This window comes from Motacilla alba, chromosome 1A (assembly GCF_015832195.1).
Source record: "Motacilla alba alba isolate MOTALB_02 chromosome 1A, Motacilla_alba_V1.0_pri, whole genome shotgun sequence".
Classification (NCBI taxonomy): domain Eukaryota; kingdom Metazoa; phylum Chordata; class Aves; order Passeriformes; family Motacillidae; genus Motacilla; species Motacilla alba.
In genome coordinates this window covers 41,178,221-41,195,546 of record NC_052031.1, presented here as the reverse complement: position 1 = coordinate 41,195,546, position 17,326 = coordinate 41,178,221, and the positions used below count along the sequence as shown (strand labels likewise).

At 34.4% G+C, this 17,326-nt stretch overlaps 1 long non-coding RNA gene across 3 annotated transcripts in view; it reads left to right on the top strand.

Moving 5' to 3' along the window:
• Positions 1–17,326, top strand: part of LOC119708339 — a 150,667-nt gene that overhangs the window by 84,509 nt on the left and 48,832 nt on the right. The window contains exon 4 of one of the 3 annotated variants that reach the window (XR_005259055.1): positions 1,519–2,601. The exons of the other annotated variants lie outside the window; for them this stretch is intronic. This is a non-coding gene — a long non-coding RNA (uncharacterized LOC119708339). Of the gene's footprint in view, positions 1–1,518; positions 2,602–17,326 lie in introns of those variants that run through there. 3 annotated transcript variants of the gene reach the window in all.

Genomic DNA, 17,326 nt, shown 5'->3' with positions numbered 1-17,326 from the left:
AAAGTATTACTATCTCTAATTTGATCTTTAATTTTTTTTTGTTTACATTATGCTTTCTCATTTCAATTTGCCAAAGTTCTTCCTCGATTGTTCTAATTTCTGAAATCTATTTATGCCCAGCTGTCAAAAGGACAAAAAGATTTTATTAAAATAAATAGATCATTAAGATCTCCATATATTTTCAATAGTTGATAAAACTACCAACTATTCTCATTTAAGTAGTGAGTTTTAGTTAATAAATGTTATAGCACTAGTTATAACTCCAGCAGAAAAGCAGCATTTGGTTTTTCAGAATATTTATATTAATATATGCATAGGATTTTAAGTCTACTTTCCTTGCTGGGAGAAATTTTCTTTTGAAGTCATTGAACTTAATTTAGAGATGCCATCTTGTATTTTAAACAATAAGGCTTAGGAAAGTGACATGAAAATGGGGCTTCCAAATGACCTGTCAACTGAAGTGGCAGAAATTTAATTTTGATTAGAGCATGGAATAAAACATGCAAATCAGGAAGAAATACAAAGAAATCCACCAAACCAAACCAAACCAAACCAAACAAAACCAAACCAAACCACCAAAACAGAGCAAAAATGTGTGTGAAAAGTTGAGGTTCAGAACCCAGACTACCTGTATGCTGGGCAAAGTGCAACGACCAGCTGGGCTTGGTGCATTGGGATTGACAAATTGTCTTAAAGCTAAAGGTAGCAATTTTCAGATGTATTGTCCTGATTACTAACTAGTAACTGTTGAAGATCTGGCTAGTACCCATCAAACTATAAAGGAGAATGTACATTTAATAACCAGTGAATCATTCTAAGATTACATGAAGATTTTGTCTGCCAGCTATCGTACCTCTATGTAGCAGTTTAAAAGAGAAGACCTACTTTGAGTGGGTTTTTTTGAAATAAGAACAACCTCACATATTAGATCTTTTTAATCCACACATTAGTTCTTTTTCTATTAATCTCAGTTACAAAGAAGGATACTTTTTTTTTTCTTATTGGCCTATAACATGTTTGAAAACTATTTTGTCTCCTCACATGTCCTAGAACATGCACCATTGTTTTAAATTGTCCGTAAATATGATATTTGTTATAACACTATACAAGTATTTTATTAAAATATTGAACAGATCTAGAACCACCATAAATTCTGCTTGACACATCATCCACTTCCAAAGGGCTCTTACCAACGTGGGTTATGCCAGCAAACCATACCCAACTATAGTATTCTTATACTAATAAAATGTCTAGAGAACTTGCCCCATTCCTGGAAGTCTTCAAGGCCAGGCTGGATGGGCTTTGAGCAACCTGCTCCAGTGGATGGCATCTCTGCCCATGGCAGGGGCTTTGGAACAAGAAGAAAGTTCCATTATTGGAACACAGACCATCCTATGTTTAATTTAATATTGTCCTGGATTGCCAAGCAAATTGTACTATATTTGCCCTCTGTATGGCAGTTGTCTTCTGTTAAGTGGGCAGTTTTCCTTATCTCTTCCACAACCACTCCTCCCTCAGGGGCGACATCTGCTGATAACAGGCTACTGATAAGAACTATAGCAACCCATTGTGAGATGCTCTGTCCAGAGGGAGGACCCAAGCATTCTACCCAGATATAATCTGGAGATTCTGGAACACCAGCAAAGCTTCTCCGCTGGATTTCCCAGAGGAAAGCTGCCACTTCCACTGGATCTTCAGAAGAAGACTACACCCTTTCCACAGGATCCCTGCTCCAACCACACCTCCAGAACCACACCTGACACTCCAGGAGGACTGCAGCCACAATTCCAATTGGACTGCGACCAACACCCTGACCAACAGGGTGTCAGGTCATATTCTGACTCTGCCAGTGTTGTTTTGGCTTACTGCATTGTTTATTTTATCTTTTTATTTTCTTCCCTGATAAAGAACTGTTTTTCCTGCTCCCATATTTTTGCCTGAGTGGCCCTAATTTAAAATTTATAGCAATTCAGAGGGAGGGTGTTTACATTTTCCATTTCAGAGGAGGCTCCTGCCTTCTTCAGCAGACACCTGTCTTTTCAAACCCAGACAATTATGTTTTCTTCTACCACCTTCTTACCAATGGGTTTTCTGTGAAGGAGATTTGCCTTGTAGAATTAGAGCCCTGGAGCCTATGGTGCCACAGTCTTGATGTGGCTGCTTGGAGAAGCAAGGAAAATAATCTTGCTTGACTCTTAGACTAGTCATAAAGTCTTAAAAATTAATGGGTAAGTTCTGGTGTACATTTAAAATGTGTTCCATCAATTTAGAATAAAAATAAACATGGCATTTACTAGTTCTCTATTGCTAATTACCAATGAGGCACAGAAACTTTGGGATGGGAAAACTCAAGTATTTGTTTATTTTGATTTCTTTTTTTTTACTGTTATTTTTACACTTTTAATTCAATCTTGTCCCACAGAAATTGAAAAGTTAACACAGTTAATGAAGTCATTAATTAGTAAATTGGTTAAAGGTTGTTAACCAAGTTAATTATTTCTTCTGAAATAATCTGAGTTCTTAGTTATAAAACATACAAAAAGCCTCAAGGTTTTTCCATGATAAATAGACTGACATTGTAAATAAAAGCAAATATTTGATAAAGGGAGAAATTACTATGTTTTCAGATATTGAGAGGGTAAAAAATTATGCATTTCTCAATTATATATGATAATAATTATTAAATAATGCCTCTTTATCTAAAACTTATTCTAATTTTCAAAGGAAACGTTTTTATTGCATTGTTTTAAGATGAACCAGTATTTATTGTTTCTGCTTCTATGTAGTTGTGTATATTAATGAAAAAATAATGCTGGTATTCAATATGCTGAAGAAATCTGATTTTCAAAGGCTCTATATGAGACTTGTTTAAGTGAAAGCACATTTTCAAATAATCTTTAAGAGTGCATTATAAAGAGTTTGTCTTCTGAAGTTGTAGGATAATATAAAAATATGGAATTACGATGACTAATCTTTTATCATTCAGAGTACTAAATAATGAACATTTTATGCTCCATTACCTTACAATTAAGAGCACTCTTTCTTTCTTCTCCCTTCTTCACATGAAAGAACACCATTTACTAAGGCTTCAACTGCAGCCAGCTTTAACAGAGAACACATTTCAATATTTTAACAGACGAAATACAATGCTCTAAATTGAGGGATAATTTAAAAAATTCCAAAACTTTTAAACTTGTATGAACTTAGAAACCAGCAAAAGCAAAATGATTGGATTACACACTGAAAAGGAGAAGCTTATTTCAGATTCTTACACTTTCACAAATTAGGTCAACTATAATTCAATGGCTGTTTATATAAGATCCACAAATAAGTCCAGTCAGTAGGAAAGAAAAGCTTACTTTATAATGTTTCTGTAACCAAGTGACTATTATAATTTTTGTTAAAGGACAATTAGTGTCTAGTAGGCACAGAAGACATATTTTTCTAACTTTTTAAATGTCATGAAAGGCAGGTTTTAGAACTTTGAACAGTTCTAAGTCTTTAATATGTATTTGTTCTGCAATATAAGTTAATATTACATGTTTACTCATAACTGAGGGTGGTCTGCTAAATAACACAAGAAAACCTCTGATAGTTTCTCTCTTTCTTTTATGTTGAATGTTTAAAATTAATCCAGTTTAGATTTCATGTATCATGCTCCAGTTGTGTTTGAATTAGAGTTTAGTTGGGGGTAAAGTTTATGCATTTGAGAGAGACACCTCAATCTGTTGATTTCCTAGAGGCAGTGTGGTTGGCACTTTTTCTATAATGGTGACTTGGACACTTCCTTATTTACATGCAAATGTTGCAGGTGACCCCTCCTGATCTCCATTTGGTTGATTTTCCATTCCCTTTTGTTTACATCATTTCCAATCCTCTACTCAGCAATCCTGTGTGCCTCTCTCGCGCAGGGCTGTTCTCAACTGTCTCCCTCTCCCATCATCACTAGGTTAAAATCCCCCTGAAAACATTAAACAGTTTCTAAAGACTTTATCATAATATATATTGAGTTGTATGAAAAGATGGAAAACAGCCATCAAAACCAGGTGAGGGTCTGCAGGTTACTGAACTTTGTCAGTGGGACTGTTGGTGAGTTCTATGGATACTAATACAGGGGCTCCAGTTGTAAACTGAAAACATATTCATAAAGACTTCCACCACTGCTTCCGTGATTATTTATTTACCTTAAAGCATCATCTGTTGTCAAAGAAGATTTAAAAACTTGATGTAAGGAAATATAAAACTAAACTCAACCAATGCAAAAAAGGATGTATCAGCTGCACAAATTCAGGATCGATCTATAAAAATTTATCCATACACCAATATTTTCTTATCTCTATATTTTATATATATATATTTCTTTGAAGCTTCTTTTTCCACCTTTCATTTCCCTGAAGACCTTATTTATTTCCAGATGTTATCAAGTAGTGCAGAATAGTCCATTTAGAACCCCAGTATTTATATAGCACTTGAAAATAGATTAAATACTCTTTTAGCACTTAAGTACAAATATTTCAAGCTTGACAGCAGGGAATAAACAAGAAAAAATACCCAATTTGTGCTCATTAAAACTAGCTAGTGTTTGTTGAGAAGTCACAAATAATTCAGCTAAAGTCATCTAATTGAAGAAAAAGGTGCTGCACAGACAAATGTATTTGTTCTTTAGCACATCATCTCATTCTACTTAAAATCAGAGGTTTGAGAAATCCAAGGACTTTGATAAAATTATCTAAAAGATAAGATTCCTGATTTGAGCTTTGCCAATTCAATTTTTATAAGACTGTGTAAAAATGTTTTATCAAATTTAAAAACTACTTCTAAGCCAAAAAACTCCAGTGTAATAGGTTTAAATTCAGTCATCTGCTTGAAGATTCACATCAACTGCAAAAAAGAAAAAGAGAGAGTACTTGAACTTTTATTATTAACAAGTACTAAAATTTCTCTCCCCAAGCAATGAATTACCTTTTTTTTTTGTTTGATATTTAAATAAAAGAAATACTTGTAAAATATTTTTGTCTTCTAGTTTTTCGGTTAATCTACTATTCCTTTAAATTCTATTTGACTGGCAAAACAGAAATACCAAAAATTTTCACAGCACGAATAAAGCCTATGAAGTTTTCAGGATTCTCTTTCCTTTAAACAGTCTAAATAATAGCATCATTCACTTGATAAACCCTTCTTAAAAGCCACACTCTTTTCCCATATATGTATGTAATTTTTGCCAATTTAAACAAATATGTATGAAAAGATAATATGTATGTTTCTATATTCTGATAAGGCCTGTGTTTAATAAGGTATGTTATATCAAGAGGTTTATAATGGCTGTCATATTCTTTTATTCCTAACTACATAATGAACATCATGGGTTGCAGTTCATGGCAGGATGTGCACTTTTCTCATAGGTACTGTACAATCTTTATAAATTAATTCACTCAAAATTTCTCACATACTTTAACCACAATTTAGTACATTTATTACTTTCTCAATTATCTGTTCTGGGGCTAAGGGTTACTTTATAATAAGCTTAACACAGGCACACACAATACCAATCTATTTTTAAAAATGTAAATTTTTTGTACAAAATCATTTTTATAGTCTCTGTAAATGTTAGTACATGAAAGAAGGGGAAAATATTGTAAAAGTATAGAGCATCAACATCACATATATTTGCCAGATTGGATGAAAGCCATTCAACCCACACTGACAACATACTTAGATATAAGAATGTATTATTGTAATACTAAATGATGTTTACAAAATTACCAGATGTGCCAAGGATTTGCTCTATAGTTAAAGCTACAATGTGAAATCTTTACTTGATACATTCATATTCTATCTTTTTTTCAGAGTATCTTGAAGTATAAATGCAATACCAACACAAACCCAAAAATATTTGTGCAGGCTTAGTAAAAAGTAGCAGTGTAATAGAATAGTAGTGTTATCGTTGACTTCAGAATATTTTTTAAATAAAATTAAAATTGAAATACCAACTTCTATCCATGTGACAGTAAAAAGAATGTAACAAAGATATATTTTCATAATGGAACCATGGCAAATTTTCATTTATGTATACATGAGTAATTAGATATTTTTGATGAAAATTTGTTCAAAGATGTAATATTTTATATTCTTTTATACCCACCCATATTACAGAGACAATATGTGCTTTTAAATTTGGATATAGTCTAATTATCTAACTCACACAAATGGAATAATGAGAGCAACAAAAATATGACTCAAGATATATTTTTTTCTGTGCATCAAACCCCATTCTAGATTAATTGGAAGGCTACTTCTACAGTAGAGTTTACAAATTAAATGTTTAATGAGGAACTCCAAATGATACCAGAATTAGTCATGAAGTACTGATATTGTTCCTGCTCACTTATCAAATAGCGGTAATTGTATGATGTGGGTGTAGATACAACACCACCCATAGTGACACCTCTGTGACTTACCTTTTCCAACTTAATGAGCCCTGGAAAAATAAAATGTAATTGCTGGTGTAATTTCTTAAAGTAGAGGTAGTCTACCATCCAGTTGTTTTTCCATCTTAAATCCTGCATTCAGTCATGGTCAAGGTCCATAGGCTTTCAGGAATTGTTACAGAAGGACAATAAAAGCCCACAGGCCTTTCCATCTGGAATCCTGTATGGATTTTATCTAGGCCAAAGTTTGTAGCTTCTGAAGTAAATTAATCTGTATATGAAAAACTGCCCAGACAGCAACTTAACACAATGCATTGCTTCCTGCGCTAATTGCACTGCAATTTGCAAGCTCTGGATCTCACTAAGAAAAATGTTAGGTAGATCAAGTAAAGAAGAAAGAAAAGCAAAATGAGCACAATTTACTTTCAGAGACTGGTTTTCAAGGAAATCCAGATGACACTCAAAATCATCTAAAAATACACTTGCACATATCCTTCCAGCCTCAGACTGGTATATTAACATTGTACCTTTAGGAGGCATTGTAGTGAAGAACTGAGGGATAACTAAGATCTTTCTTATTATAGATTCTCAGTGTATTTAATTGCAATTTTCTGTGTGCCTTATTCTCATGCTGTCTAGAATGTTTGTCTTCACATAATTATCCGAATTCCTGAAGAAATTATAAGTCTAATGATAGTTTGCTCTTAGAAGATCCTTGTTTTTCATAACTGTATTAGTAGGAAAATCCTCAGATAGGGCTAGCATCTCCTCCCTGACATAAAAGTAACATTAAAATTGACACTGATTTCAGTCACCTGAGACAAAAAATGTAAATTTGTTCAGCCTCCACCAGACAGAATTTCTGGAAGCATGTACAATTGTAAACTTGTCCTCAAGGTTATACATTTGAATGAAAAGGTAATAACTGTATTTTGTGTGTAAGCTTGCAAAAATGAAATTAAATGAATACCCTCATGCATTCAAAGAAATACTTTAATAAAATTACAATGAAAAGGAACCATGGACCTTAGAAAATTCATCCAGAGAGATGAGAACTATCTAAACTGATTGAACCCTGTAAAGTAAAATGCACATTTTTCACCTAGATTTTGTGAATATGAATTTTATGTAGACCAACATCTGTACAAATATAGAGTGTTTGCTTGTGGAAAATGCAAATTTAAAAATAAAAGCATTAATATACATTAATGTCTTATGCAAAATGTACATCAAAGGTCCAGAGAATCAAATGTTAAATCACTTCCCCAGGAGAAATGGAAAATAGAAAATGTCTATGTGATTGCGAGGAGTTTCTGTTTACTTTCAAATGACTCTTCTTGGTTTATGCTTCAAGAAAAAGAGAACAAGTCAAAATGGTGGTGAGCTAGAAGCAGAGATGGATAGTGGATGCCTATTTAAAGAAAAAATCCATGTCTTTACTACTCTATATAATCAGAAAACACAAGTCTTCTAAGACTTACCACAAAGTCAGCATCAAGATCAGCATCTTTTTCCTCTTTCCAGAGACAATGTTAAAAATTGGGAACTAATTTTGGAAACACCATTCAGGCATCCTAGGTCTATCATAGTTTTTCAGAGTTTATAATAATGAATGAGGATGTGCCACAATCACAGTAAACCTTTTTCTATTTTTTTCAAAGTGATAAATGTCGTGGCATGTGGCCCAAAAGGTAAGCCATGTCTCTTATTTCTACCAAGCAGATTGAATTTCTGTTGCAATCCCCAGCAGATCATCCTTGCCAAAATGAGTCAACCCCTCTCGGTTACTTCTGATATATGAAAACAATTGACTGGCTGCTTTCTTCGTGAGCCCAAAACAAGAATTCCTCACAACAGCCCAAGATGACTAGTTATCTCACAGACATCAAAAAACTTGAAGGATAGAGTGTCTAAATCAATCCCACTCCACTGGGGGTAAAACTTTTCAGACGGTAGTCTTTTCTCAGTTGAAATACCTGTATTGGGAGAAAACATTTGTCATTTAACCAGATGTTAAAGCAGTTGTTTGAGAAAGAAAATACTCCAAATAAATCTGCTTATAGACTGTGAAGAAAAATATTACTTTTTGGCAGAAAAAAAGAATGGTTAAAATAGTCTTGTACATAGGCATGATGGCTACTAAGTACTTTTCTGCATTTACTGCAGAAACTCCATGCACCAATAAAAAAAAATAAAAGGACAAGGATGGCATAGCTAATCTTCCACACTCTTTTTTTTATTGTGAATCTCCCTCAGCCTTCTCTTATCAGTAAAATTTACTGAATTTAGAGTCAGAGCAAAAATATTTCTCCCCTTCAAATTTAAACACTTTTATTTCTACTGTTTCCATCCCCCCACCCTTGACACAGCATGGTATATATCTTTCCCAGTAGATTCTGCACACACTCATCCCCCTCCTGACACAACATGGTTTATTTTTTCACAGCAGATTCTTCAGACACTCAGATTTTATGCTTGTGGCCATGTAGTACAGAACATGACGAGATGTCTTTTTTTTTTTTTTTTGCTTTTGCTCTATTTAAGCCATTACTCTTAACTGCAGACTAGCATAATATAATAAGAGAGATTTAACCACAACAGTACAGCTCCCTGGTTAAAAATGGTTTAATATTATTTACAAGTTTAGTGTGTTAGGAATTTAATTTTGTATGCATCACTCTGTGTAAGAGATGTGTCAGGAAGATTGGTCTCTTAATAAAAACAAAGAGAATAAATATTGACTTTATTAATCATTTGGATAATTAAATGTGTATTAACAGATATTTCATTGAGTGAATACATTATGACACTCTCCACTTAGTGTCTTTCCCTCTTCTAGTCTAGCTACACTAAATGAATCCTATTTACAGAAAATAACAGCTACCTAATAACGGTTTCCATCTAGGCAGACAGAGGTCATGTATTTCACAATTGCACTTAGTTGACCCACATCTTACTATATAGCAACATCTCAGTCACCACAAGATACCAATAGAAAACAGTGCTAAAATGGCAATAAATAGCTTATATTTGATAAATAAAAAGAGGAAGAAGAAGACCCATAATTCCTAGTGCCACCAAATTTGTCAGAAGCCAGTAATACTTATTTTCCACAAGGGAGGCTAACATTAGCTTGGACTGCATAATATTTTTGGGAGTCCTGCCAGCAGGTTGAGGGAGTGGATCCATCCACTGTTCTAAGCACTGGATCTAAAGAGATATCTGAAGAACTGTAACCAGTATTGAATTCCCCAGTACAAAAGAGACAAAGTGAAGCAAATCACAAAGATGATTAAGGGACTGGAGCATTTCTCCTCTGAGATGAGGCTTAGGAAGCTGGAATGATTTGGTCTGGAGAAGAGAAGGCTCAAGAGAGATCTTAGCCTGAAGTGTCTGAATCCCAGAATCACAGAATAAGCTGTTGGGACTCACAAGGATCATTAAGTCTTGCTCCCAGCTCTGCACAGTATCATCCCCAAGAGTGACACCATGTACCAGAGAGCATTGTCCAAACATTGTCCAAACTCTGTGAAGAATGTGACCACTTCCCTGGGGAGCCTATTCCAGTGCCCAACCACCCCTCAGTGTAGAACCTTTTTCTAATATCCAACATAAACCTCCCCTGACATAACTTCAGGCCATTCCCTTCAGTCTGGTCACCAGAGAAAAGAGATCAGTGCCTGTTCCTTCTCTTCCACTCTAGAGAAAGTTGCAGACTGCAATGAGGTCTAACCTCAGTCTCCTTTTCTCCAGACTGAACAGACCAAGTGACCTCAGACACTTCTCATACAGCTTCTCCTCTAGGCCCTTCACCATCTTTTTTGCCCTCCATTGGATGTTTTAGAATACTTTAATGTCTTTCTTATATTGTGGCTCCCAAAGCTGCCCCAGCACTCGAGGTGAGGCTGCTCAAGTGCAGAGCAGAGCAGTACAGCTCTCCCTTGCCCGACTGGTGATGCTGTGCCTGAGGACATGGGTGGCCTTCCTGGCTGGGATGGTTCTGCTGACTCATATTCAGCTTTCCACTGAACATTTATAAGAATGTAGAGGAGACAGAGTGACAAGGCAGGAGGCAAAAGACAAACAAAAACTCTTGAGGTTCACCCTGAATATCAGGAAAATTTTACTGTGAAGGTAACTGAATACTGGCAGAGGCTGACCAGAGTGGAGTCTTACTCATCTTGACAAAAGCTGCCTGAACATGGTCCAGGGAAACTGGCACTGGTTGGCCATGCTTGAGCCAGGGGGGTTAGACTAAATGGTGTCTTCCAAATTCAACCAGTCTGCAATATGATGATTCTGAGTCAGCGTTTTCAGGAATTTTCACTCTTATTTTTTTCTGCTACACAATTCTTTGGAGAAAAATGAGTATTCAATGTCCATATTCTCCATTATCAGTCTTTACAGATATGAGGAAATCCCCAATGGTCACGACCAATGTTCTCTTCTAAGTACTTTTATTATGGTTTTGCTACAACTCCTGCTGCAATCTGATCAATTTGTCTGTTGTGCTCTTATTGTTCTTTAGAAGCCTCCCATTCATTTAATTTGGAAAAACACCAGGATTAGCATTTCTCTTCATTTGAAAGGTATCCTGTAAATGGAGAAAATAGTCTTAAACTGCAAACTGTCAATGACAGGCTATTGATACAATCCATACCTGAAAAAGTGTTTACATTTTAACTTAAAATTATATTAGTTACAATAATCTTACCGGTTATTTTGGTAAAAAAAAAAACAAACAAAAAAACTTCATCCTTATCTGTTTGATATCCATATCTCTTTTATGCTAGACAGAGCAAAAATTTTCCATACTGTATTGTGATACTCACTTTTGTTTTTTTTTTTTTTTTTGTTATTTTACGGGATTTATACCAAAACCAAACATACAATGGATTTTATATTTTTCCACATATCTAATAGTAAGATGGAATCTGAACAGTTTTGTGTTTACAGAGTAAAAAAATTGCTAAACCATTCTTTACCTTCTTTTCTGCTTCTAGCCAGAGCTCATAATATGAACAGGAAATAATTTTGTGGACCTATGAAAAAAAAAATTACTGAAAACACAAATGTACACCATCCTCTCATGTACTGAGACATTGATCTACTTAGTTGCCTGCACACTGAGAAACTGCTTTACAAGACTGTAATTTGAAATAGTGTTTACTGGGAGGATTTTTCCATAACCTTTTGACACTTCACATTTTTTACAAGCTGCAGAATAAATTTTTGCTTACCATTCCTCTTTATTTCCAATGCATTATTAATGCCAGAATATTGCAATCTGCTCTGTCCCTGTAGAAAAGTAAAAAATGCCCCTGCTTCACAAGTGAATAAATCAATATTGTTTCTCTGAAAAATAGAATGCAATGTCTCTGAACATTTAAAATTCTTACATCTTGAAATGTATTTTTTAACTGATTCCTCCCACTATGAATGACTGTTGATTGCTCCTTTATTAAAATAAAGACAATATTTTCGTGAATAAGAAATTCTATGGAAGAAGTTAACTACAGATGGGTTTGCAAGAAAATGCACTAATCTAAAGCAGAATATTCCCAAAGGATTTGTTTATGAAATGTGCTTGCATTGCTTGATGCCTTAATAGCAACTTCAATGGAAAGCTTCCAAAGGATTAATTGCTTGGTTTTGCACAAGTTCTTTATTTATCATCATTAACAGGCTTGTTTGAAAGAGTTTTTTCACAGTGTAATGTATCATTTACTGAAATTCTCTTTCTGGCCAGCTGACAAAAGGAGTATATTAGATGTTATGCTGTCTAATTACATGGCTTGATTTTAGCAATCATTTCCAATTTGTTGGTCTCAAGACACAGGAAGATAGAGTAGAATATTGTAGCCCAAAGCTTACAAGTCTTCCCATCAGAGCTGTATCTTAGATAGAATAAAAATGTTGTGAGAATGTATTTAGGACAAATCTCGTGCCAAAAATAATTAAATTATTGGAGACATTTTCCAGGTTGCCCAGAGTGGGGGACGAAATCATTAAAGAAATGAACATCCACAGAATCTTCGCTTTGAATGATGGTATTACTATGTCAAAAATTCTATTCTATTCAAAATTGAACTTTTCAAGGCAATTGAACTTTTCAAAAGTAGCTCATTATATTTAGATTATTTTACAGAGTATATTTAGTACCAATTTTTACATAAAGATATCCCTGTAAGTAGTAACAACAATACATTAACTGTAAGATAATTAAATGCAGAATTAGTATACAAAACACAATCATTACACTGAATTTTTCTTATAACTGCTATTACTTTCTTTTGTATATGGCAGAAATATTGACTTCATACATTAATTCATACATACATTCATACATTAATTAAGCATCTGTCATTTTAATAAACTTATGTTGCAATTTATCTAAGTTGCTACTCCATTTAAACCTTTTTGAGAATGTTGCCACAGCAAAAATAAGGTAAATTTTTCAGTTAATATGCTTTTCTGTAGAGATAATTATTTCTCAATACCAGTTTTTTTGTGTGAGGGAATTTAAATAAAAATAATTCACAAAAGCAGTGCATTAAAATAATGCATAAATGTGCATAATTTGCATTACTGTCACTTTAATCTGTAAAACTAAATGGTTGTCTATTTTTATAAAAACTTATATAGAATGTAGTGGAGAAATTAAGAGAGTTAATTTTTGTCAAACAAAGGGCAGAAGACAAGGTTTCCTCTTTATTGTATTTTTTTTTTTTTTACTTCTAGCCTCCAGAAAAAAAAGTATTTCAGTTAAACTAATATCAAATTAGCTCATGTTCTCAATATTGCAAGCACTCTGTTCAAACAGATCATGTCTGCACAATTTACGTTGGCCCTACTTGTTTCCAAAAGCCTGTTTTTGATTGTCTCCAATTTACTTCTGAGTGGATTTATTGGAATTTTAATTTTCTTGTCTTGTCTTGAATCATGGCTGCTCTGTATAAAACATCAGGGTGGAGTTTTGATATCTGAAAGCAAGCTTTGAGGAGATAAAAAGGATATTTAAACTAAAGGGCAGAAATCCTAATATAGGAAAAATGGTTACTAATTTAGGAGAAAATAGCAAATTCCTTACAGATATGGAATTCTCAAAAATCTTTCCAAAATCAACACTTAAAGCAGCATTTTTCCTGAGGTTATCAAGTCAGCAACTGTATGATAATATCAAAAGCATAGGTGAGAAGATTAGAAAATATTCTAGATATGTATAGTGAGAAGATTAGAAAATATTCTAGATATGCATTGATACTTATGCAGAGTCCATATAAAGCAGCACAAAGAGATCTGGGTTGAAAAGAGCTTCCAAATTATTGAGACCAACCCACCTGCCACGGGCAGGGACACCTTCCACTAGAAAACATGTCCCAGTAGACATCGCCAACAATTTTTATTAGGCTGTAATTGACTTTTAACTTGAGCTAAATTAAGATTATAGACACGTAAGAGCACTTATGATATCAAAATATGCATAAGCTGATATATTTATAAAATAAATGAAAACATAGGAGGAAAACCACTCCATCTATTTACATTATTTACATTTGATTTAAAACTGTAAAGTTTTATTCTGTTAAAACCAACTAATTAATGATAAATTCTTTTCTGACAAGCACCTCACCATGGATCGTCTCTGTACATGTATCCCACATATCAGATGATATCAGATACACTTTTCTTCTACAGGAGGAAGTCCATTTGCACAGCTTACATATTTTTTTGAGATCTCTAAAAAATACACCGAAATATATTTTACACCTTTCTGCCAACCCAGTGGGTTTTTTTTCCTCCCTCAAGAATATCTACATCTATGCTTGGAAAAAAGAACCAAATTAAGTCTTGTTCCATGCTTTTAGGTATACATATAAAAAATATTCCTTTGTCAGAGCAGATGTCAGCTTCTGATCTTGATTTTAGCTTAACGATTTCTAGACTCAACAAGTGATCCTTCATAAGCAACTTATGCAGTACCTTTCAGTATAACTTGTCTACATCCACTGTATTTTATATCAGTTCATACATTAAGTACATTTTAAAAAGTTTTTAAATGGGCTTCATAATACACAGCACAAAATAAAAACAATACTTGGGACATTGGCTATCCTTATCCATATCTCTGTATTTAAGAAGAGTTAAAAGAGAAAACTCACTAAGTTCCTGCAAAAAGGGGTTAAAAATAGGTGTTTTAGAAGATATCTAGTTGTCAGTGTTGCAGATGATCACTTTTACTTTCCATCTCTTTCACGGTTTGACTGCTTTCTGTTAATGTCTGATTTTTACAAAATCAAGACACACAAAGGATCTTACCCCTGTGATATTTTAGAATATCAAGATATATACCTAGCAAAAAATTTAAGGAAACAGATTCTTCTAAACATTAAATTTGATATTAAACTTTTTAAAAATTATTAATTTAGGTAAAAAAAATTGATTGGTCTTTAAGATTTTAAAGACACAAGTATATAAAATGGACTTTAAACACATATTTCCCTAATCTTTTGAGTACACATTAGTTTCTGTTGGAAAAGGGAATTTTTATTCATATTCCTTCGGTCAGTACCGATGTTTCCTTTAAAGGTCATTCTACTTGAACATAAATAATCTAAAAATAATTGTAAAACAATCTGGCTTTCTATTTTTATACTTTGTTATTTCTACTTTCTGGAATGAATGAATTCAAGTTCTGTTGTAAAATTACTCTGTCAAAAATGAGTGGGCGAAACATAATGGATATTGTCTATCTAGGTCTTGCAGACTTCTGTGGAATATATGATATTTAGAATTTCTGTGATTTATTCAGACCTGTTTGACACCAGTATTGTATCACTGAGGATTTTAGAATGCCACAGACTAGCCTGGATATTGCACAGTTTTAAATGTATTATTGCAGTCCAAAACACCTAAATCATAAGCATCCCTAAAATGCTACTACTGCTTTTATATAACGTTGCAATGCATTCTTTGCAGGGATAATCTTATTCCAAACAGAATAGTGCAGGTGCGATGGACTGTGCATACTGAGCCCTCTGACAACCAGCTGCACTCTATCATGTATCCTCCTAACGTTGCATAATCTTTAATTTTTCTGTCTCTGATATTTTTTAGATAATATTTTAAATCATTCACCACAAATAGTGGCAACACTACACACAGATGATATTTTTTTCTTTTTCATGGAAAGATAAATAACCTCGTCAACCTAGTATGTTGAGGGGGGTAAATTACAAGATAGGCTGTCTGCTTCTCTATGAATTTAGAGGGAAATATCTTTGAGAAATGGCATATTTAATAAACATGTAAATAAAATATCATTGTGTTTCTGAGATAAATCTCTGAGTGTTCTCACAGATAACTTAGCGAAAGAGTGAAGTGCAATTTAACAAACTGAAGGTATCATTTTATTTAAAATTTTACATGTACTTTCATTCCAAAGACTGTTTAAAATATCAGACTTCTTTCAGATATTCAGATAGCAAAATGTTCTGATTTATTCTCCTTTTTTTCTAAAATATATAGGATGTTACAGTATGCAGCAAAAAAGTTCTTCTTAGGTCCTTGCATTGTAGTAAATCTCATGGGTAGAGATCAGACAGGCTTGAGCACCCAGCACTGTCTCCTGTGTACTGTAGGATTTTGTGAACTCATCTGTTTTTCCCAGCCTTCAAAAACAAGATCTGGACATGGGCATAAAAAATCATTCAAGCTGGCAAGAAAATGAATTTGCAAGGTTTTTTCTCAGGAAAATAAAAAGATTTTTGCCAGGCAATGGCAATTTTTTTCCTCTCTTTCCTCATTTATAATCTAATCCCCTTAGCTTTATTGCGACCATTTTGAAAATAAAGATGAATGCCTTGTTTTCTTAAATACATAGTGGGAGCCCAACACGAGATGAGCTGAAAAATGGTCAGATCAAATCTCAAAAAGAAAACCAGAGGTATTTGAAGTTTGATACATTTAGCCTTCCTTTTACTCCTTCAAAAAAAAAAGAAAACCCAAACAGGGGTTTTCACCACTATTGTAGAATCAGAAATGGACATGCTGTAACCCTAATTTGCATACCGATCGCAAATGAGAAAAGCTAACTAGGTTAGATGAACAGGGAAACAAAGGTAGCTACTTCATGAGAGTCTCATGAAATTTAACAATTCCCATTACAAGGTGCTTCACCTGCTTCCGGGCAACACGAGACATGCACACTGAATGGGAAAATTCACTGAGAGCAGCCCTGTAGAGAAGGACTTAGGTGTTCTGGTAGATGAAAAGCTGAACAAGAGCCAAAAGTGTGCGCTCATAGCCTGGGAAGCCAGCCACATCCTGGGCTGCACCAAAAGAGTGGCCAGCAGGTTGAGAGAGGGGATTCTGCCCCTCTACTCTGCCATCCTGAGACCCTGTTTGGGGTACTGGTCCTCAGCACGAGAAAGACATGAATCTGTTAAAGCAGGTCAAGAAGAAGGCTGCAAAGATGTTCAGAAGGGTGGAGCACCTCTCCTATGAAAACAGACTGTGAGAATTTGCGTTGTTCAGCCTGGAAAAGGCTCCAAGGTCACCTAGTTGGCAGCCTTCAACTACCTGAAAGAAACCTATAAGAAAGGTGGAGAGAGACTTTTTCAAGGGTATGTAGTGACGAGACAAGGGGGAATGTCTTCAAATGGAAAGAAAGTAGGCTTAGATTTTATATTAGGAAGAAATTCTTTACTATGAGGTTGATGAGGCAGTTGAACAAGTTGCCCAGAGAAGTTGTGGGTGCCCCATCTCTGGAAGTGTTCAAGACCAGGTTGGATGGTGGTCTGAGCAACCTGGTCTGATGGGTGACATCCCTGTCCGCAGCAGGAGGATTGGAAGTAGATGATCTTCATGTCCCCTAAAACCCCAAATCATTCACTGCT